Source organism: Protopterus annectens, chromosome 5.part1, assembly GCF_019279795.1.
Source record: "Protopterus annectens isolate FY-2018-M chromosome 5.part1, PAN1.0, whole genome shotgun sequence".
NCBI classification, from domain to species: Eukaryota; Metazoa; Chordata; order Ceratodontiformes; family Protopteridae; genus Protopterus; species Protopterus annectens.
In genome coordinates this window covers 744,784,051-744,806,787 of record NC_056736.1, presented here as the reverse complement: position 1 = coordinate 744,806,787, position 22,737 = coordinate 744,784,051, and the positions used below count along the sequence as shown (strand labels likewise).

Sequence of the window (22,737 nt, the reverse complement as noted above, 5' to 3'; positions counted from 1 at the left end):
CAACCCATCTTGTGACATAGGGATTTATACCTAGTTTAGTGAGTTTATCTATAATTCCAGGGTGGGGAATGGTGCCAAAAGCTTTGGCAAGATCTAGATAGGCTGTGTGAACCACCTTACCCTCGTCTACGGCTTTGGTGACTGCCTCAAAGAAGTCTGTCAGGTTTAGGAGACATGATCTGCCTTTTACAAACCCGAACTGGGTGTGGTCCAGAGTTTGTGGATTACCAATGTCTTTGTTTATAAGTTCCATAATGATACGATCCATGGCCTTGCAGACCAGCCTTGTTAGGCTAATGGGACAGTAGTTCCCATGGTACATGGTGGCTCCCCCTTTGTGGAGTGGGATAACCATCGCTGTGCACCATTCAGTGGGCACAAAGCCTGAGATGAGGCTATGACTGAACATGGTGCTTAGGTGGGGTGCCAGTTCATTCTGTAGGTCATGTAGAATGCAGCCTGGGATGTTGTCAGGTCCCATGGATTTTGTGTTCTTGGCTTTGGAGAGTGTGGTTTTTACCTGTGCAGCCATGATTACAGGAACTTTGCATTCTTCCGGTATAGAGATGAGCCCTTTAGGGGGTGAGAGGGGGGGTAAAGTTAGCACTGAACCTGTCTGCCAGAATGTTGGCAATATCGGTTGATTCTGTATATTTAGTGCCATTGTGCTGTAACTCAGAGCAGATCTGTAACTCAGAGCAGATCTAAGTGTTGCCATTGAGATTCTTGACATAGCTATAGAATGCTTTGTGGTTGTCTTTAGACTCAGTGGAGATTTTGTTTTCGTAACTAGCTTTGGATGATTTTATGAGGGATCTCAGCTTTTTACTGAGGCTGACCAGGGAGTTCCTCCAGTCATGGGATTTTACTCTTTTTTTGAAACAAGTTCTTTCTTCTGTTGTAGAGTTTGTTTATGGCAGGAGACCACCAGATTGGCTTCCTTTTTTTTGAGGATTGCATCTTGGCTCTGTTAAGGATAGCATGATCCATGCACTTGTGTAAGTGCTTATAAAGTGCATTTGTGTAGGATTCAGCAGTCATACCTCTATTGTCCGTTTGCATGGGTGTCATGAAGTTTGCCACTTCTGTCTTAAGAAGCATGAAGTTGGCTTTGGACTAATTTTTTACAGTGGTTTCCCTAATGGGGGAGTGGGGGCGGGGTGTGGCTGTCTAGGGTGATTAGCTTGTGGTCAGATCTGACCAACGAGGAATTGACCTCTGGTGTGGAACACCAGTTGCCCATGTTGGTAATGACCAGGTCTAGGATATTGCTGCCCCTGATGTGGGGTATGGATAAGTTGATCCAAGACGTTGGAATTTATGAATTCCAGAAAACATTGAGCAAAAGAGTTGGTACATGAGCAGTTTTCCTAGTTAATGGTGGGGTAGTTGAAATTGCCCATTATTAGGGTGTTGGGTTGTACCCTAATATTTTCCAGTGTATCAAGAAATGAGGAGTGGGAATCCTGGGACATGGTGGGGGATCTGTAGCAAGTTACAATTTGGATTGCAATCTTGCCCAGAGTTAGTTGCACTTGCATAATCTCGGATGGATTATGCTGAGCAACTAGCCTGGAGGTGTGGATATCCTTAATGATTATGGACATGCCTCCACCTTTAGTGTTTCTGTCCAGGTTAGATGGTCGAAAGGTGTGGTATGAATTATAGCCTGGTAATGCAGGGGAGCTCTCTGGAAACTTGAACCAGATCTCTGTCACTGCACAGATGTCGATATTCTCCATTTTAAGGAGTGCCTCAAGTGAATGCATTTTGAGGTTTAGACTTCTAGCATTGAGTAGCATTATCCTCAGATTTTGCTTGCTTGTACCTGTTACGGTGGTGAATTTGTCATTTGGACCTTGCCTAAAAAAGGCACTATGGGGTGGCAAGAGCCTTAGCTAGTATCCGGAATCCTAAGGGTGACAGGTGCAGGCCATCTCTGACAAAGCAACGTGGTCTGTCGATCATGTCATCCCAGGCAGACAGATACTGGATCCCCTTAGAATGACACCAGAAGTATAGCCAATTGTTGAAGTCAATCATTTTGTCCTTGTACTGTGGTATCATTTTGTGTGATGGCAGGATGCTACTCAGGGCTAGGGTCATACCTGCCTGGGCTACAAGATCGGAGAGCTCCTCCATGTCTCTTTTCATGTAGTCCAAGGAGGTATATCTCAGGTCATTCACACCAACATGGAAATGACAGAGTCATACTTGTACCTGTTGTGGAGTGACCTGATTGCTTGCATTATGTGGCGGATCCTGGCACCTGACAGGCAGCTGACAGTAACTTTCTCCTTGTTTTGCCTGGTGAGTGGAACATCAGTGTGCCTGACTATAGAGTCACCTATGACTAGAGTGTTGGGTATGTTGTTATACCTTATGAGCTATGGTTGAGTGGCACACTGAGTTTGTGGGCTATGTGTTATTTGGGTTGTGTTGAGGGGGGGGGGTGGAGGTTTCTTGAGTTTCTGCTTTGTGGGTCTCTGTTGCTTGAGCAGATTTTTATTGAGAGCCTCTGCGAATGTAGGTGTGTGTTTTGTGTTGCTATGTATTTGTTTTGGTGGTGTAGGTTTTGAGGGACTATGTGATGTGTGTGGTATGGTGCAAGTGTTTACCTTCTCCTCTTGACTGTCTAGTCCTGTCTTGGGTGAAGAGAATTTTGCTTTCAGTTTGGCTATATAAGTGCATCTCTCGCAGGTTGTAGTGTTGGGTGGCAGGAGGAGAGGGTTGTCTGTGTACATGAGGCAATTGCTGCATTGCCCCAAGGTGCCCAGATTCATTAGGTAGACAGGAGAAAACACCACAAGCTGACCCTTAGACATGCCTGGATATGTGCTTATTTATTATGTACTAAAAACTGTTTTCCTCTAGACAAGTGAGGAAAGTTGAGTGCTGTGGTAATTTGTAGCTAATTTAGTGCTTACAACGAGTTCTGAACAAAGAAACAGATTTGAGCGCTAAAACTAAAAAAAACTGGCTAGTTGTAAGGGAAAATTTAAGAGCAGACTTTATGGCACTGGGAATAGTTTAACCCTAGCTAAGCGGTGATGCATAAAGTGTATTTTATTTTAAAATAACAGTAGCAAATGAGCAAACTGATTTAAACCCATTAACTAATAAAAAGCTAAAAATGGAACCCCATTCCAGCAGTCTTCTATCAGACAAGTTCTTACTGCACACTCCTGCCACTAGGGTGCAGGGGAACCTTCTCCAAAAAAAGATGGTCTGGATTAGTGCTCAAGTTATACAAACAAAGCTAGATTCAGCAGGTCTGAATTTAGTCTATGCTACAGCACACAAGGCGTATCAATTTCAGAAAGAAACAGTTCAAATAAGCAGGCACAATAAGCCTTTAACCAGGAACTCCCAGCTCAGAAAGGCAGAATCTGCCCTCTCCTCCCACAAGAGTGCAGACCACACCTTCTTAATGTAAAATAACTGGCCCGAAACCCAAGTGTTTAAACCAGAACTAATACACTTTTAGAATAACAGTCACTAAGCCTTCATTCAGCAACTTCCAACTTAGAAGGATGTAAGCTACCTGTCCTGCCACAACAGTGCAGACCACAAACCTTCTTAATGTAAAACAAATGGTCTGAAGCCCAAGTGCTTAAACCAACAGGCTTAGAATAACAGTTACAATTTAATCAGGCTACTAACATTCATTCATTCAATTTCATTCAATATTCTAAGATGGATGTCCAGATAATTTATACTGTCTATGTTCTTAGTGTGTGTAAACCTCAGGAAGGTTGATGTACCTTAGAGGTAGTTCAAGAATGACTCAATCTCTGTGGGGTTCCCTTTCCATACAAAGAACAGGTCATCTAAAAATTGAAAATAGTGAGACCGTAGTGGGGAATAGATGGAACCTAGTATATAACCTTCTTCTCCCATCCTAACATCACTATGTTTGCAAAAGTGGGAGCACACGCTGCTCCCATTGCCATTCCACTAACCTGTTTGAAGTATTCACCTTCAAAGTACAGGAAATTATTGGTTAGTAGAAGTTCCATTAAGTCTACAAAGAACCGTGTGTCACTATGATTGCAAAAGTGGGAGCACACGCTGCTCCCATTGCCAGTCCACTAACCTGTTTGAAGTATTCACCTTCAAAGTACAGGAAATTATTGAGTAGTAGAAGTTCCATTAAGTCTACAAAGAACCGTGTGTCATTGACAGAAAAAATTTGGTTCTAGGAGCATATCCTCAAAAAGTTCTAAACCTTCCTGATGTGGTATACTAGAGAAAAGCTCAACAACATAAGCCGTCAAAAAAAACAGTTGAGTCTTTGGAAGTGTTGAAGGCAAGTTTGGCTAAAACGTCCTATGAGTCTCTTAGGATGTGCATGTGTTTATTGCATACCTGTTTAACCTTCCTGTCTATGTAAATAGCTAAGGGGTATTTCTTTGATCCCTATGCAGCTACAGTTAACCTGTATGGGAGGGTCCTCCACACTTTTGTGTACTTTGGGGATACCAAATCCCGCCAGAATCAACGGGTTTCTGTTGGTAAAAAAAACAAGGGTATCTGAGGTAATGAGTCCCTGCAAAAGGTCATCTTCTAAGAATAAATCAAGTTTTCTTGTGAGATATTGATCTCATTTCTCGAAACTGGGGTGCACCTAGTTTCATCTAAGAGCATGTTCATCATTTTACCTACATAACATTAACATTTCCAACAGTAGTACCAACAACAGGGAAGTAACTGGAAATGCAACGTCTGCTCCTTTGGTACGTTCCAGGAATTAAACAGAAGGGTTTACAGACAACAGAAGGGTTTACAGACAACAGAAGGGTTTACAGACAACAGAAGGGTTTACAAACAACAGAAGGGTTTACAAACAACAGAAGGGTTTACAGACAACAGAAGGGTTTACAGACAACACAATGATTTACAGACAACACAATGATTTACAGACAACAGAAGGGTTTACAGACAACAGAAGAGTTTACAGACAACAATGGAAGAAGCTACAACAGGAGAGTGAATAGATGGCTGTGTGAATCTAATATGATGAGTTGAGAGATCACACTATGACTGATCCAATTTCACAAGAGCTTAATCACTACATCAGTGTCGATGGCCATTAAAGCACTCTAGTGTATCACCTGAAGTGCAACTGCATTTTCCTTACAGAGATGAATTGTTGATGGAAGATGGCATTATTTTCAAAGGTCCTAAAACTGTTTTTCCTGCTTCCTTACAGCAAGAATATATTTAGAATTTGTGTCATGGTTACCCAGATTTATTACCACTAAAAGAAGGGCAAGAGAACTAGAATTTTGGCCTTCATTATCAAAAGACTGATAGAGTCCTTTCTTCTTGTTCAGTATGTAATAGTACCACAGAGCATTTGCAAAGAGAACTACTTCAGCTAAATCCAATAACTGAACTACCTTGGTCTACTGTAGCAACTGATATCTTTGAATGGAACAATCAACACTATTCGGTTTTGGTAGACTCTTACTTGAATTGGTTTGAGATTGATCTACTACCAAACTTAACCTCAACATCTGTTATCACTAAGCTGAAACATCATTTCTCAATTCATGGTAGTCCATACAAACTTTATTCTGATAGTTGTACTCAATTTACTAGGCAGTTGTTTCAGAAATTTGCAAGAGAATGGGACTTAGTACATTTATTTTATTTTATTTATTTTACATTTGTCTACATGTTACTAGTTGTCCTGAATATCGTCAGTCCAGTGGTCTATCTGAACGAGTAGTACAGAGCGCAAAGCAATTACTCCACAAGTCAAAAAAGACAATACCGATGTATTCTTGAATTTACTTAACCTTAGAAACATACCTCGTGATGATGTTCTTGGCTCGCCTGCTCAAAGACTACTTTCCAGACAAACTAGAACTACGCTGCCTATTTCATTAAGTTTGTTACAGCCTAACTCTATGAACAATACAGCCATCAAGGTTCAATTGTTGAAGAAGCGCAATATCCAGAAATCTAGTTATGACAGATTGAGCAAATTACTTCATTCATTGACGGAAGGAGAGACGGTACGAATTTAGATAATGAAAGATGTTGATCGAATAGGACAGATAACAGGCATCTGTGCTGAGCTCAGATCCTATTGGGTAGGCTCCGAGGATGTGGAGTATAGAAAGAATCGTAGACACCTTCTTCCTGTACCAGAATCATCATCACTGCTGTCACAACATTGTATCTGTGATGCAGACTCTAAATCAAAGAATGAGTCAGACATTGTTTCCAGACCAGAATGTGTTCAAAAGTCTGATCCTGTTCCAGAAAGTAATTCAAACATTCCACAGGTCAACCATTTTGCAGAGACTGTCCCAGTTGCTAAATCTGATTCTCAATTTTATATCACTCAATATGGACAAGTTTCTAAGCCTAGTGTGAAATACACAGCAACATGGACTTGATTGCGTGTATATATGTGTGTGTATATATATATATATATATATATATATATATATATATATATATATATATATATCTATATATCTATATATATATATATATATAGATATATATATATATATATATATATATATATATATATATATATATATATATATATAGATATATGTATATATATATATAGATATATAGATATATATAGATATATATATATATATATATATATATATATATATATATCCAAAAAACTTCGTAAAAATCAGAATTATCCAATAGCAATGTCGAAAAAACACACTGACAGCCAGTAATTAGCGCTTTCATCCAATTTAATATGTTGGAATTCTTCAGAATAACGCATAATATAGATATATATATAGGTATATATATATATATATATATATATATATATATATATATATATATATATATATATATATATATGTGTGTGTTTAACTGTGTTTGTATGTTTATATTTTAGTACTCACACTTTCTTACATGACAGCTATAATTTGTTCACCGGCATTTCAGTTTGTACTCTATTTTATCTTATGTATAATGTTTCTTTTTACTTTTTATTGCTTTAGAAGTTATTGGAGCTTTTCTCCTTGGGTCTCCACTGAAAATGTTTTTTTTTGTAACTTAGCTGCACCAACCCGGTTAACAAATATGAAATAAATAAATAAAATGTGGATGCAGTATTGTTTAATGCATGTCTTTTGATTACCTTTGATTTCTGCATGTTAAATAATCTCATGACAAATTGCATGATCTATTTCTCAGAGGGAGGATGTGGATCAGAGTGTAACATGTGCGCTATGTCTTTAAGAAGCATGCAAGGCTGTGCGCGCACGTATAAATTCCAGACAAGTGCAATCCCTAGTGCCATTTTGTAGAAGCAGCCAGTGAGTAAGCATGTATGATCGCAGTAGTTAGCTTGTATGTGGGTTACTTAGCCATAGTTATTAAGCCTTTACAGTGATGTGTGTGTATAGAATAAAGCTGTTTAAACAGAACCCACGAAGACTCGTTTGTTCATGCACTAACACAAAAGCGACACCGTAGTACTTAAAAAAATTGTGTCTAGACACTAACGGTATTTTAATGGAAACTTGCACTGTGAGAGATTGGCATCTACACAGATTATAAGGGAGAATTACACTGCAAGATATTGGCGTCTATATAGTTCATTATTATGTGTTACTGTGCAGAGAGCAGCAGGTCTAACTTAATACTGTAAAATAGTGAAGAATTAAATACTGTAGTTAGTATTTGTGATAATATTCTAGTATTACATACTCTCAGTGTCAGTGATAATATTCTAGTATTAGATACTTTAGTTAGTATCAGTAATAATATTCTAGTATTAAATCCTGTGGTCAGTATCAGTGATAATACTCTAGTATTAAATACTGTAGTTAGTATCAGTGATATTATACAATGACATTATTTTAAGAAAAATGTACTTACATGGGAATTGCATTCCCACGCATGCTCAGTACATCAGTGCTTTGGAAAGGAAGCAGTGGAGATAACAAGGTCTCCGTTGCTCCTTTTTATTTATTTATTTTTATTTTTATTTTTTTAATTAAAAAGTTTTGGGCAGTTTAGGGGTAGGAGAGATACAGAATGGAGGAAATAAAAAGAAAATCAGGTATGTGTCTTTAGTTTTAAATAACGTACCTGATTTTTCTAGGATTTTCTCCATGCTGTCTTCTATTATATGTCCGGAGTCTGGTCCGGACTACAGATTATTTTTTTTAATATTTGTTCACATAAAAAAAATAAAATTTACAGAATATACCAGTAGAAAAAAGTCCAGGCGACCGTACCTTTTTCAGTTGGTATGTTCTCGGATTTACAACGGGCACGCTGGCTGGCCTGACCAATCAGCATGCTCGTTTTAGAATATTAATGACCAGTCGTATAATTGGCATTAAGCACTATTCATGTGGATTATTTAAGATTAAGCACTATTTGTATAGGTTAGTTAATATTAAGCACTGTTTGTGTAGGTTAGTTAACATTAAGCACTGTTTGTGTAGGTTCTTGTTTAGAATTACCAGAGTTTTGTCAGTTCAGTTATTTATTCCATTCAAGCTTTACAAATTAATAAACTTCAATTGCTGTTTTTTCACTACAGTAGACATAATGATAATTTATTGTTTAAGGGAAGCATCCCCTTTAAACTGCCCTTGCCACTAGTTCTAAAAGGAAAAAGGAGAAATGATTGGATACCAGCCCATGTGCAAACAGAATTAAGGTATTGTAGTGCAAATGGCAATTATTACCCCTTATTAAAATAACTAACTAAATGTCAGAGCAAATTTTTTAAATGTATTAACTGCAGTGGGGCAGCAGTAAATATTGTCACCTCACAGCAAAAGGTTTCCCGGTTCGATTCTCGGCTGGGGTGCCTTCTGTGCAGAGTCTGCACGTCCTCCCCTGTGTTCACTTGGGTTTCCTCTGGGTACTTCAGTTTCCACCCACATTCCAAAGATGTGTGTCTAGAGCAATTCTCCCCGGGCCTCTGCTGAAGATAAGTTATGTCCTCATCTGACTTTCCCAGTCAACAAATGTTAAATAAATAACTGTACGCTGAAACTTTGTTAATGCAAGGAGAATCACAGTTAAGAGGTTACTGGATGAGATGACCCTGAATTGTTTTACAGTACAAAGCCATCAACCTTCAGAATGTGGCCCTAAAAGGAGACATAATAGAAATCTTGCATTAGACATACTGTCATAAAAGTGAACTAAACAATTATTTGCGATGTTTACTTTCCTGGGGACATGCCAATGCAACATTACTGGTAAGAATTTCACTTGGCCTTCTTAAGTAATGCTGCTAAGATAGGATGTATATGGTACAGTAAAACATTATCTTTGCTTTCCATACAGAAATGAGCTTTTATGCATTCATAGCTTAGTATTTAAAGGTGACAGACTCATTATTTTCACGCAGGTGTGTGAAAACATGCTAAATAGAATCCATAAGTAAAGGGCTTAGGATGTTCTTTACTATTTTAACCTATCTGTACAAAAACAGGCTTCATTCCACGTGAATGAAAGACTGCAATGGCCATCCCCCTTCATAAGGGAGCCCCTTCAACAAATCCTAGAAACTACAGACTCACTAGTCTGTCTAGTCTTATTTGCAAAGCAATGGAAAGAATTATCATGGAAATTATCAACTCTGACTTCGGAGATATCTAGACAATGAAACCATCACAGTTTGGCTTTGTCAAAGGAAGGTCATACAGTACCGAACCTAGTGGACTTCTTTGAACAGATCACTAAGGCAATGGATAAGAGGAAAGCAGTGCATACTGCCTACCTAGGTCTGGCTAAAGCATTTGATATATTACCATACTAGGGCATTGTTAACAAACTTATGTAACTAGGCATAAACCCCTTTATAACATGATGGATAGCTAGCTGGCTCACAGATAGGACCCAAGAGGTTAGCGTCAGTGAGACCACTTCTACAAAGAGGCTGGTCACTAGTAGAGTCCCTCAGGGCTCTGTGCTGGGCCCCCTACTCTTTGGTATTTAATTCTTGGTGGTGAAGTCCAGTGTCAAAGGTCTCTGGCTGACCAAGTTCACAGACTATTGCAAACTAGGAACAGTCATTGAATTCCTCCAAGATGAGAACACCCTTCAGGAAGGTCTAACATAGACAAATGCTTGGTACTAAAGCCATGGTTTAAAACTCAATGCCAAGTAATGCATTATAGTACGTTTTGGGAATTCAGACACCCTGGGTAACTATGTCATCAGTAAAACACCCCTGAAAGTTGATTCACTAGTCAGGGATTTGGGAACTCATGCAGATAGTAATCCAGCCTTCGACCAGCATGTGTCCGAGGTACTAATAGTAATGCAGCCTTCGACCAGCATGTGTCCGAGGTACTAATAGTAATGCAGCCTTCGACCAGCATGTGTCCGAGGTACTAATAGTAATGTAGCCTTCGACCAGCATGTGTCCGAGGTACTAATAGTAATGCAGCCTTCGACCAGCATGTGTCCGAGGTACTAATAGTAATGCAGCCTTCGACCAGCATGTGTCCGAGGTACTAATAGTAATGCAGCCTTCGACCAGCATGTGTCCGAGGTACTAATAGTAATGCAGCCTTCGACCAGCATGTGTCCGAGGTACTAATAGTAATGTAGCCTTCGACCAGCATGTGTCCGAGGTACTAATAGTAATGCAGCCTTCGACCAGCATGTGTCTGAGGTACTAATAGTAATGCAGCCTTCGACCAGCTTGTGTCCGAGGTACTAATAGTAATGCAGGCTTCGACCAGCATGTGTCCAAGGTATTAATAGTAATGCAGGCTTCGACCAGCATGTGTCCGAGGTACTAATAGTAATGCAGCCTTCGACCAGCATGTGTCTGAGGTACTAATAGTAATGTAGCCTTCAACCAGCATGTGTCCAAGGTACTAATAGTAATGCAGCCTTAGACCAGCATGTGTCCGAGGTACTAATAGTAATGCAGCCTTCAACCAGCATGTGTCCAAGGTACTAATAGTAATGCAGCCTTAGACCAGCATGTGTTCGATGTACTAATAGTAATGCAGCCTTCGACCAGCATGTGTCCGAGGTACTAATAGTAATGCAGCCTTCGACCAGCATGTGTCCGAGGTACTAATAGTAATGCAGCCTTCAACCAGCATGTGTCCGAGGTACTAATAGTAATGCAGGCTTCGACCAGCATGTGTCCGAGGTACTAATAGTAATGCAGCCTTCAACCAGCATGTGTCCGAGGTACTAATAGTAATGCAGCCTTCGACCAGCATGTGTCCGAGGTACTAAGACAATCCTTATAAGTAAGAGCATGATACTTAGGTCCAGAAAGGTCATCATAGCACTGTACTCGGTCCCTGTTGGGTCCATCATGGAATATAATGCCCCCTTCGGTATGTACCTGACCAGGCAAGTGCAGCATCTGGGATGTCCACAAAGAATCCTTACAAAAAGAATCCAGGAAGTAAACTCACTGTCCTATGCCAATCGCCTCAAAGCCCTGTGTCTTTACTCAGTATCATACAGACTTCTGAGAAGTGATCTTTACCTGGCATACAAGGCATCCCTGGACCCTGTTTTGATGAACTTTTTGCACATCCACAAAACAAACAGCATTAGAACTACTAGATTAAAAGACCTGAGTTTTGCTTGTGACACAACTAGGACATGTTCATATGTTCATAGGTCCATAGGTTCATAGGTTCATGGGTTCATAGGTGTATCAGGCCAACAGTCATGGAGCCTTTACAAGCCTAGCCCATAGAAGTACCCTGGAATCATGCCACTGTTAGTTTCAAGTAGAGCAACTGGAGTGATCTCCAGGATGAACTTTCTGTTTCCCATCCACTCATCAAGATTTCTCTTGAAAGGGCCAGTGAGGTGCTCTGCTTGACATGTATGGGAAGTGTATTCCAGAGCATGGGCAGTCTCTGGGTTATGAACCTGTCCCTCCAGCATGTTCTGTTGATTATGATTATGGTAATGAGGTTGAGGCCCCTGGAGCATGTGGTATGGAGGGATTGGGATTTCTTTAGGTGTAACATTTCTAACAGCTGTGTCATATATGGCTTTGTAAGACAAGCAGAGATTGCCTCTTAATAGATGATATGAGACAGAAAAGCTGGAGTTTTTTTGAATATGTCCATGTAGGGCATGTGTTTAAGGCCTAGGATCCTCTTCATGAGGTACTTTTGTGGCCTTTCCAGCTGTTGCAGGTGTTTAGTGAGGTACATGCCAAATGGAGCATTATACTTGATGATTGGTCTAATGAAGGAAGAGCATAAAGAGATGATGACCTCTTTCTTCCTGGATGCAAAACCCTTGGTAATGAGACGTGCCACATAGAAGGACTTTCTGACCACAGTGGCAATATGGTGGTCTAAGGAAAGGTTGCTGTCAACCTGTGTCCCTAGATCTCTTATAATGCCTTCAGTGTTCAGTGGGCTACCATCAGTGTGGTAATTAGTGGGAACTGAATTTCTCCCAAAGAGAATGACAATGCATTTTTTGGCATTAAGCTTAAGGCCATGGTTTTGACAACAGTTGTTGGTCTCAGTGAGGCCTTTCTGTAGAATGTCTATGTGACTTGGGGAGTTAATAGAGGCTCCCAGCTTGCAGTCATCAGTGAACTTGGTCAGCCAGAGTCCCTCCATGTTGGCCTGGACTTCTGAGAAGTAGTTACCAAACAGGAGAAGACCCAGGACTGATCCCTGTGGGACTCCACTCGTGACTGATCGGTAGTCTGACTTGGAGTCTGCTACTTTCGCACTGTGGGTTCTATCTGTAAGACAATTTGCAACCCACCTAGTGATATAGGGGTTGATGCCTATTTGGTGACTCTGTCAATAATTCCGGAGTGGGGAATGGTTTCAAAATCCTTGGCCGGATCAAGGTAGGCTGTATGAACTGCCTTGCCCTCATCCACACCTCTGGTGACTTATTCAAAGAAGTCAACCAGGTTGTGCAGGCATGATCTGCCCTTCACAAAACTAAATTGCATGGGATCCAGAGTTTGGAGATCCCATATATCCTTGTTAATTAGATCCATGATGATGCGCTCCATAGCCTTACATATCAGACTCAGGCTAATTGGGGTGTTAATTCCCAGGGTCTGTAGTCACTCCCCCTTTATGGAGAGGGATGACTGTAGTAGTACGGGATTCTGTAGGGACAAAGCCTGAGGTGAGGCTGTGATTGAACGGTGCCAGTTCGCTTTGTAGTTCATGTAGAACACATCCAGGGATATTGTCTGGTCCCATGGAAGCTGTTTTCTTGGCCTTGGACAATGCAGCTTTAACCTGTGCTGCAGTAATGTTGGATGCCTGGCATTCTTACGGTATTGTGATTGGCCCTTTAGGGGGGAGAGAGGGGTAAAGTTGGCACTGAATCTGTCTGCCAGTATGTTGGCAATATCTGTTGGCTCATTATAGGAGGTACCATTGTGCAGTAACTCAGAGCAAATCTGGGTATTGCTGTGGAGATTCTTGATATAACTGTAGAAGGCTTTGTGGTTGTTTTTAGTGTCTGTCGCAATTCCGTCTTCATAGCTAGCTTTAGAGGTTTTAATGAGGGATGTCAACTTTTTGTGGAGGCTAATAAGGGAGTTTTTCCAGTCTTGGGACCTCACCCTTTTTGGCAACAGTTTCTTCCTTCTGTTGTAGAGTTTGTTAATGGCAGGGAACCACCAAACTGGCTTCCTTTTTTTGGAGAAGAGCGTCTTGGTTCTGATGGGTATGGCTAGTTCCATGCATTTATATATATGTTCGTACAGTGCATTGGTGAATGATTTGGCAGTCATGCACCTATTTTCCATTTGCATGCATGCTGTGAAGTTAGCCACCTCTGTTTTTAGGAGCCTAAAGTTAGCTTTGGAGAAGTTTTTCATGGTGGTTACCTTTGCTGGTGGTGTTAGTGAGATGTGGATTTCCATGGTAATTAGTTTGTGGTCGGATCTAACCAGGGAAGAATTGACTACTGGTGTTGAGCAATGGTTGCCCATGTTAGTAATAACCAGGTCAAGGATGTTGCTTCCTCTAGTGGGGGTAAGAATGAGCTGGTCCAACACATTGGAATTAATGAATTTGTTGGGCAAGTGTATTGGTGCATGAGTAGTTTTCCCACTTGATTGTGGAGTAGTTGAAGTCACCCAGTATGAGAGTGTTGGATTGGACCCTAACAGTTTTAGGGTGCTTAGGAACATGGAGTGAGAGTCTTGGGACATGGTTGGGGACCTATAACAGGCTACGACGTGAATCGCCGTCTTACCCATTGTTAGTTGTACCTGAAGTATCTCTGATGCTTTATGCTGGGCTACTAGTCTGGAGGTGTTCATATCCTTTATGAATATGGAGACACCACCACCTTTGGAGCTTCGGTCCATGTTCTGCGGCTGAAAGGTGTGGAATGAGTTATAGCCTGGTAGCGCAGGGGTGCTTTCTGCTGCTTTAAACCAGGTCTCCATTACAGCGCAAATGTTGATGTTCTCCATTTTGAGGAGTGCTTCGAGCGAGTGCATCTTGAGATTTAGACTTCTAGTGCTGAGCAGCATGACTCTCAGATTGCATTTATTTATAGCTGTTACGGTGGTAATTTGGTCTTTGGAACATAGCCTAAAAAATGCACTATAGGGGTGTCAAGAGCCGTAGCCAGTATCTGGAAGCCTAGGGGGTGACAGATGCAGGCCATCTCTGGCAAAGCATCGAGGTCTGTCAGTCATGTCATCCCAAGCAGACAGATACTGGATCCCCTTAGAATGATACCAGAAACTTAGCCAATTGTTGAAGTCAGTAATTTTCTGCTTGTACTGCGGTATAATTCTGGGTGACGATATGATGGTGCTCAGGGCTAAGGTCATACCTGCCTGGGCCACATAATCCAAGAGCTCCTCCATGTCTCTTTTCATGTAGTTCAGGGAGGTGCATCTCAGGTCATTCACACTTACTTGGACAATGAAAGAGTCATACTTGTACTTGTTGTGGAGTGACCTAACTGCGTGGGTTATATGTCAGATCCTGGCACCTGACAGACAGATGACTGTTACCTTCTCCTTATTCAACCTAGTGGGTGTGACTTTAGTGTGCCTCACTATCGATTCACGTATGATTAGTGTATTGCGCAAGCTGTTTTGCCTTAGGGGCTTAGGTTCAGGGGCACACTGTGTAGGTGAGCTACGTGTCTTGTAACTTGTGCTGTGTTGTGGTGGTCGAGTGCATTTCTGATTTGCAGGTCTCTTGCTGTTTGGGTAGATTTCTATTGAGAGCCTACATGAAGGTGGGTGTGTGGCTTGTGTTTTTATGTGAGAGCTGTGATGGTTGGTGTTGGAGAGACAGATATGTGTGTCAGAGAATTCCCATTCTCTGGAACAGGCCCCCCATCCATGTGGAGCAGAGCTCCTCCCTCTCCCTATTTAAGTGCAACTTGGACCAATGGATGGGTAAACAGAAATTCACCCCTGGTCTGGCACCTATGCCCCTGATGGACAGTGGCAGTCAGCAGATCACCTGCTATACAAATCAAATCTGTGGGTCATATTTGGGTTGTATGGGTAAACTTATAAGGGGTCTAGTGGTCATTAGCCTAGTATACATCCATGAACAAATAAAACACATGATGCAGAATGTGAGTTGTGTAGCATTTCAAGAAATCATAATCAGAAGACGAGAAGGTACAATGTAATATGTTACGCTTACCTTGCTTGAAAATAGAAGCTGACGTGTTTTAGTATAAAAGTGCACAGTTTCTTCTGTATTTGGATTGCTACTCAAAATTTCCAGAGATTCTACAGCTATGTGATAAGACAAACCAGAATTACTGTGCTGAAATCGATATTTGCACGACATGGATTTCCTGAAGAACTTGTGTCAGTCAGCAGTGCTCAAGTCATGAGGCAGGAATTTCACAGCTTTGTGAAGTGATGGGAGTTCAAACACATTAACCCCAGTGCTAGGGAGCCTAAAAGTAACAGGCATGATCCAAACAGTGAAAACTCACATCAGGAAATGTGAAAAGTCGCAATCATTGGGCTGCATGTCTGTTCTTGTATATAGAAATGCACCGTTGCCTTCAGTGGGTTCAGCTCCAGCTCATTTGTTAATGGGTATTTGTCTAAAGTTCAGTGCCTGTTTTATTTCCACCAGTTGTACCTGCCCAGTAAACAAATGCTGTTTAGTTGTTAAGAAAAGCAACAAAACCAGGAATTAAATTTTTTTTCACACATATGCTTTTTATTTTTTATAAGCCAAAGATCAAACAAACTATGTACAGAAACAAATATAATAAATGATATACAATGTCCATAACAATATACACATATAAAAGAAAATTATTTAATATTTCTCTAGTATACAGTTTTCAGTTTATCCCAAGCAATTAGCTTGGGCATCAGATTTTTTGTTCTCGGCTTTATATTAGAAATTTCATTTTCACATACTAGTTTGGCTAAATTAACAAATTCACTACCAAATAAGAGACTATGGGCCGGATTCACGAAGGCTTGCACGGAGTCTAAGAGTAGTGTAAGCCGGCAGACAGCCAATATGTCTGCCGAGCGATCCAGCAACAGCCAGCAGGGGCGTGCATGAGAGCTCCTAAAACTACTCTTGCATGGACAGTGTTATGTTATGCAAATTACCTCATTTGCTGCTGAAAGCTATGCAAATGAGGTAAATTTGCGATCCAGGAAACACTAACCTGTTTCTGTACTCCATTGGTAACGGAGTACCATTCTGCAAATAGCAAAATGGAGCTATGACAGCTCCAAATAAAGGATGCATCCAGTTGAGGAAGCATGCCAATGGCCAAATATAAGGCCATTGGCATTTTTATCTGTTGAAAATTAATAAAAATCATTTTTTCCCCCCGATCTCCGATATTTAAGTGTAGCGCAGTGCCGTGCAAACGTGCGGCGCTTTAAAAACCAGAAAAAAAGCCAAAAAGAGGCATTCTTATTAAAAATATTATTCTGCCATGCAGATGAATGGCAGGCTGAAGACAACATGGCTACTGAGCAATGGTTGCTAAGGGGGGAAGCTCAGTTTGAGAGATGTAACCAAGCATTAGCAGGCAATCCTATGCAAATGAGGATAAGGATAGTGAATCCCAATTTTCCCTGGTATATGAGCCATGTCCCTAGAGTGTAAGTGTAGGAGTAGGAGAGTAGTAGAGTGGAAGATAGGTGACATCATGAGGGGGTATGTATGAAAGACTGTAATCTTATTGGAGCAGTGTGGCTTGTGTTTGCTGTGAGTTACTTAGGATTGGAAGAAGCATGTCTACAGTTGTCCCAGCTGAAACCCAGAAACCGAAGGTGTATGCCGTGGATATCACTGAAATTTCTTGCAAACGTGCTTACACTGTGTGTGTGCGCCTGTAAACCTAAGCCTGTGTGCGCACATGTGCACCCGTCTCAGCCTGTGTAAGCCTGTCTAAGCCTGTGTGCACCCATCTAAGCCTGTGTAAGCATGTGTGCGCTCGAGTTTGCTCGTGTGTGCATGTTTGCGCTTCTTTGCGCAGCGCTGCCTCATGTGGAAACAGAAGGGGAAAAGGAAGGAAATGAAGTAGTAGGAAGTTAACCAAGGCGAACTAGCAGAGCTGCCAGGTGAAATAAATCAGAATCAGCCAATTACACAGGCAGTACACTAGCCCAGCCCAGCACTTAAAACACTGCAAACAACATTCCCCCATGTTTTTCTCAGAAAACTGCAGTATACAAAGAGAGTGAAAACTTAAAAAGCTTAACTCGGACAAAAAATGTTAGGTGCTGCCATTGCTATTATAAGGCAACATGTGCAAGATGCTGAGGGTGGTGCCATTGCGAATGCTGCTGAGCAACCCACAGTGAGGAGATGGGGAAGAGTGTACAGACCCAAGGTTACCTACCAGGGGCTACATGAGCTGGAGATAGTGGAGCGCTGTAGAGTGGACAGAGACCTCCTGCAGCAAATTGTTGAGCTGTGCAGGCCACTCCTCACACACAGAACCAACAGAGGGGAACCCATCCCAGTGGAAACCAAGGTATGTGTTGGCCTAAGAATACTAGCAACAGGTACCTTCCAGAGACCAACTGGTGATATGATGAGGATTTCACAGGCATCAGCATCCAGGGTACTGCACCAGTTCCTGAATGCCATGTCAGCACATGCCGGTGATCATGTATATTTCCCCAATTCACATGAGGCATTGGCCACCAATATGCGTCTCTTCCAGCAAATAGCGGAATACCCTGAGGTAGTGGGTACAATTGACTGCATGCACATACACATGAAGGCACCAGCCGGTGAGCAGGGTAGGACCTACATCAATCGCAAGGGCTTCCCCTCCATCAACTGCCAGGTCATGTGCAATGCCCAGGGCATAATACTGAATGTGTGTGCAGGCTGCCCTGGAAGCTACCACAATTCCCATATCTGGTATCTGACGCAGCTGTACCAGACATTTGCCAATGGGGACATCCCTGACAGTCACCTAGTGGGGGATGCTGGATATGCACTGGAGCCGTGGCTGATGACACCCATCAGAAATGCACACACACCTGAACAGGAATGCCATAATGAGGCACACGCACAAACACGAAATGTAATTGAGTGTGTGTTTGGGATGCTCAAGTCATGGTTCCAGTGCCTGAACACATCTGGTGGAGCCTTGCACTAGTCACCAACTACATGTACCCAGATTGTCATGGTATGTGCCATGCTACACAATGTGATCCTGCAAAAACAGCTGCAGCAGGAACAGCATGGGACAGGGCCAGAAGCCCCCCACCATTGCCAAGGCCTGCATAGGCACAGCGTGACTCAGAGGAGGAACAACCTGAGCCTGCCCCAGTAGGCAGAAGGAGGCGTGCCCAGTATGCCTTGGCCTTGGCAAAGAGGCAGCGCATAGCACATACACTGGCTCAGTAGGAGCCCTGGAAATGATACCTCTCTGTCTGACTCGCACATAAAATAAAAGGGATACCTAACTTGACACTACCTGTTTTCAAACATATATAGGGAGTGTACTATGTGCATCCAACATAGGCAGCCCTGCAGCACCACCTGAGGTATGATTGCCATGTTTTAAGCAATATAAAGCAGTGCTAAGCAGCTTTTACCACTATTTCGTATATGTAAACAAAATTGCCCATGCTAACTAGCGCATCGGGCAACGTTGAGCAATGTTGGGCAAGGTCTGGCAAAGTTGAGCAAAGTCAGGTAAACATGCTCATATTTGCTTTACTGTTCCTTAAGCACTCTGGTCTGGCCAGTATGAAAATAAAAAGCAGTGACAGGGCTCGAACCCAGGATACTGTGCACTAGAGTCACAGTACTGAACCACTAAGCCATGACAGCATTTTACTGACACAGACACAGCAGGACACTTGTACACTAATGCAAACACAAAGAAATGCTGTATCATGCCCCTAAAGAGGCATATGGGTAACCTCCCCCACAGGCCTATGTAGACAGAGAACAGCAGGCCAGGCGGTGTGATGTGGGTTGGGTAGCCTATGAAGTCGCAATCTAATATACGTGACATTGGATGCTAAGATCTGTAGTACAGTAGTATGCCTCAAGCCAGTACGATAGGCAACAGTACAGACTGAAATGGTGTACCTTACATAGCAGTGCAGGCCTAGCAAATGTGTATAAGTGTCAGGTGAACCCCTCATCCTATGTACACCCACAGTAACAATCAGGTGTGCCCCCGGGTAGAAATGTACAAAGAATAGCTGTCCCCCCTGTATGTAGAAATGTTGATAAGTCTATGCAAAGTGTCTCATGGAAGCACTGCAGGCACAGCATGATCCCTGTTGATTTATGACACAAAGGTGAGCCCTGCAGTAAAAATACAACTTGATTTTCCACACACATATAGTATAAATGTCTGTACCGGGCGTGCTCACACACTTCAACAAATGTAGTGGATTTCATTCAGCAACACACTGATAGGTCATACTGGGCATGCTCACACACTTGCAAATGTCAGGCAACAACATACTGAAAGGTCATACTGGGCATGCTCACACACTTAGGCTAAAAATGGAGGTATTAATAAGGGATCTATGGACAAATGTGAATAGTCATCTCTTCTTCCAGAAACACATTCACAAAGCGGTCAGAAAATCATGCTATGTGTTCCCACAAACTGCCAAGGTCTTAGCATGTAGGTCAAAGGAGGTTCCCTATCAGTCATCAGACCCATCACAGAGTACCACAACACACTTGCGATGAATCTGACTAGGCATCTTCAGCAGCTGGAAAGACCACTGAAGTACCTCAACAAGAGGATTACTGGCCTCAAACAGTTGCCCCATGTAACAAGACTGAATATAACTCAATCTGTACTCTGTTGCATACTGTCTACTCAGGAGATCTTTGCCCAACAGACAGGTCCATGTCATGGTAACACTCTGATCTGCTCTGAGTTACAGCTCAATGGCACTAAATATACAGACCCAACTGATATTGCCAGCATCCTGGCAGATAGGATCAGTTTTAACTTTATCCCCCTCTCACCCATGAAAAGTTGCTGTCATCACAGCTGCACAGGTAAAAAACACTCTCCAAAGCCAGTATCACAGCAGCCATGGGACCAGATAACTTCCCAGGCTGTGTTCTACACAAACTACAGAGCAAACAGGCACCACACCGACGTACCATGTTCAGTCATAGCCTCACCTCAGGAACCGTAGACAAGGGTAAGCTGGTTCACACAGCCTATGTAGATCTTGCCACGGCTTACAACACCACCCCACACTCTGGAATTATAGATAAACCCACTAAACTAGGTATAAATTGCTATGTCACATGATGGGTTGCCAACTGGCTTACTGACAGAACACACACTGTGAAAGTAGCAGACTCCAAGTATGACTTTGGACCAGTGATGAGTGCAGTACCACAGGGTCCAGTCCTGGGTCTTGTCCTGTTTTGTATCTACTTCCTTGAAGTAAACTTTAACATGGATTCTGTATGAGTTTTGTTTTACCCTATGAAAAGTTGTTTGCTAAAATGTATTTTAAGGGAAACAAACAGTATTTACACTTGAATAGGTTCATGAATCTTCACTAAGACCTTCTTGGTTACTTTTATCAAGTTCATGTTTATTTTTTGAAAACTTTTTTTATGTTTGACACCCTGTCTACACTAAGTGGACATTTATTTATGCTTTTAATGTAATACAACTTTAAATGTGAAGGTATGTCAGTGGGTTCAATTAAGGCAGCTGTTTGTAATTTTGCAAAACACACACACCTTTTTTTGGGTTTTAAATTGTGTTTGATGATTTTTTCCTTTGTCTGAAGAAGTCTTCCTACTAAGGGAGACGAAAAGCGCTTTACTTTTACATTTCCTAATAAACCTTTGGAGTTTTACACCTGCTGGTTCGGAACCTTTTGGTTTGTTTTTTGACAGTTTGTTTTTCTTCAGTTTTGGAATCATGGACAAGCTTACCAGCTTGAACCTCTGCTATCTCTGAAAAAAACAAAAAAAATCTTGCTTTTTTCCCACTTTTCTGAGATTTAAAAAAGTTCAGTTACAGGCTTGCTGTTCTTGAACTGTTGGTAAGTTTCTTGGAGGCCATTTTTTGCTTGGGCTAAAGGGAAGTCTCTCTGTTGACCAGTGGCAGTGAAAAACATTGAGCAGCCTGCCTGCCCCTGTGGGAGTGGTTACTGACTTGAAACTGCAGTTTTATTGGCCATTTTGTATCAATTCCAAACTCCTTCATCTTCCTCTCTTAAAACCCTGTTTTGCGCGGTTTTGCGCGTTTTTGAGCACAGCGCAACAGCGGGCAGCGCCGCCTAATTGGGTTTAAACTATTCCTGGCTCCACAAAGTCTGCTCTTCACTTTTTCCCTTAGAACTGCTCTATCTCTCAATTTAAACACCATATTCTCATTCGAAGGCCCTTCACTGGTCCAATTAAGTAATCCTACAAGTTAGCACTATTAAACCATAAGCACTACTTACTCTTATACTCTCTACGATTACCCTGTCCTCTATTGGTCCATCTTAAATTCAGTTTCCCTATATTACTCTAGCATGTCCAAAGGTCAGTCAATGGTTTCCTCTCCAGTCCAGCTGGTGAATCTGGGAATTTTGAGGCAATGTTACAACTGTAAAAACGGATGAAGCGAGATGGAGGCAAAACGCCAATAAGGAGAGTAGTAACAGCAATCTACAAACGATAACACTGCATCCAATATTCCAAAACTGTAAAAGTTCTTCACAAAAAGCACACCGCCAGCATAAAAACAACTCCTTTATTTGACCAAACGTAATATTGTTATTTACCTATGTTACAACTGTCTCATGTACACGGACAACCCTCTCCTCCTCCAAACAGGTTCAAATATATGTGAGAGATGCAACTATTTAGCCAAACTGGAGGCTGAGCTCTCTCATCTCAAAACTGGTGTAACCAGTCAGGAGGAGAAGGTAACCTCACACAACACAATTCCAGTATCACATAGTGCCACCACATCAGCGAACCAAACACATAAATACACAAAAACATACTCGGTGGCTCTAAATAAAAATCTATCTAAGCAACAGAGACCTCCAAAGCAGACATCCAAGCAAATGCTACCTCAAAACAAAACACGCACAACACATAGCCCACTAAGTCAGTGTGCCAAGCAGCCACAGCCCTTAAGGCTGAATAACACACCTGATATTCTTGTAATAGGTGACTCTATTGTCAGACACACTGACGTCCCGCTCACCAGGCTGAATAAAGAGAAGGTCACGGTGAGCTGCCTGTCGGGTGCTAGGATCCGCCACATAACACAAGCACTCAGGTCACTCCAAAGCAAATACAAATATGA

The 22,737-nt window shown here is 41.8% G+C and overlaps 1 protein-coding gene across 1 annotated transcript in view; it reads left to right on the top strand.

The window, feature by feature from the left end:
- Window positions 1-22,737, top strand: part of DNAJB13 (DnaJ heat shock protein family (Hsp40) member B13) — a 696,140-nt gene that overhangs the window by 20,997 nt on the left and 652,406 nt on the right. The window lies entirely within an intron of this gene.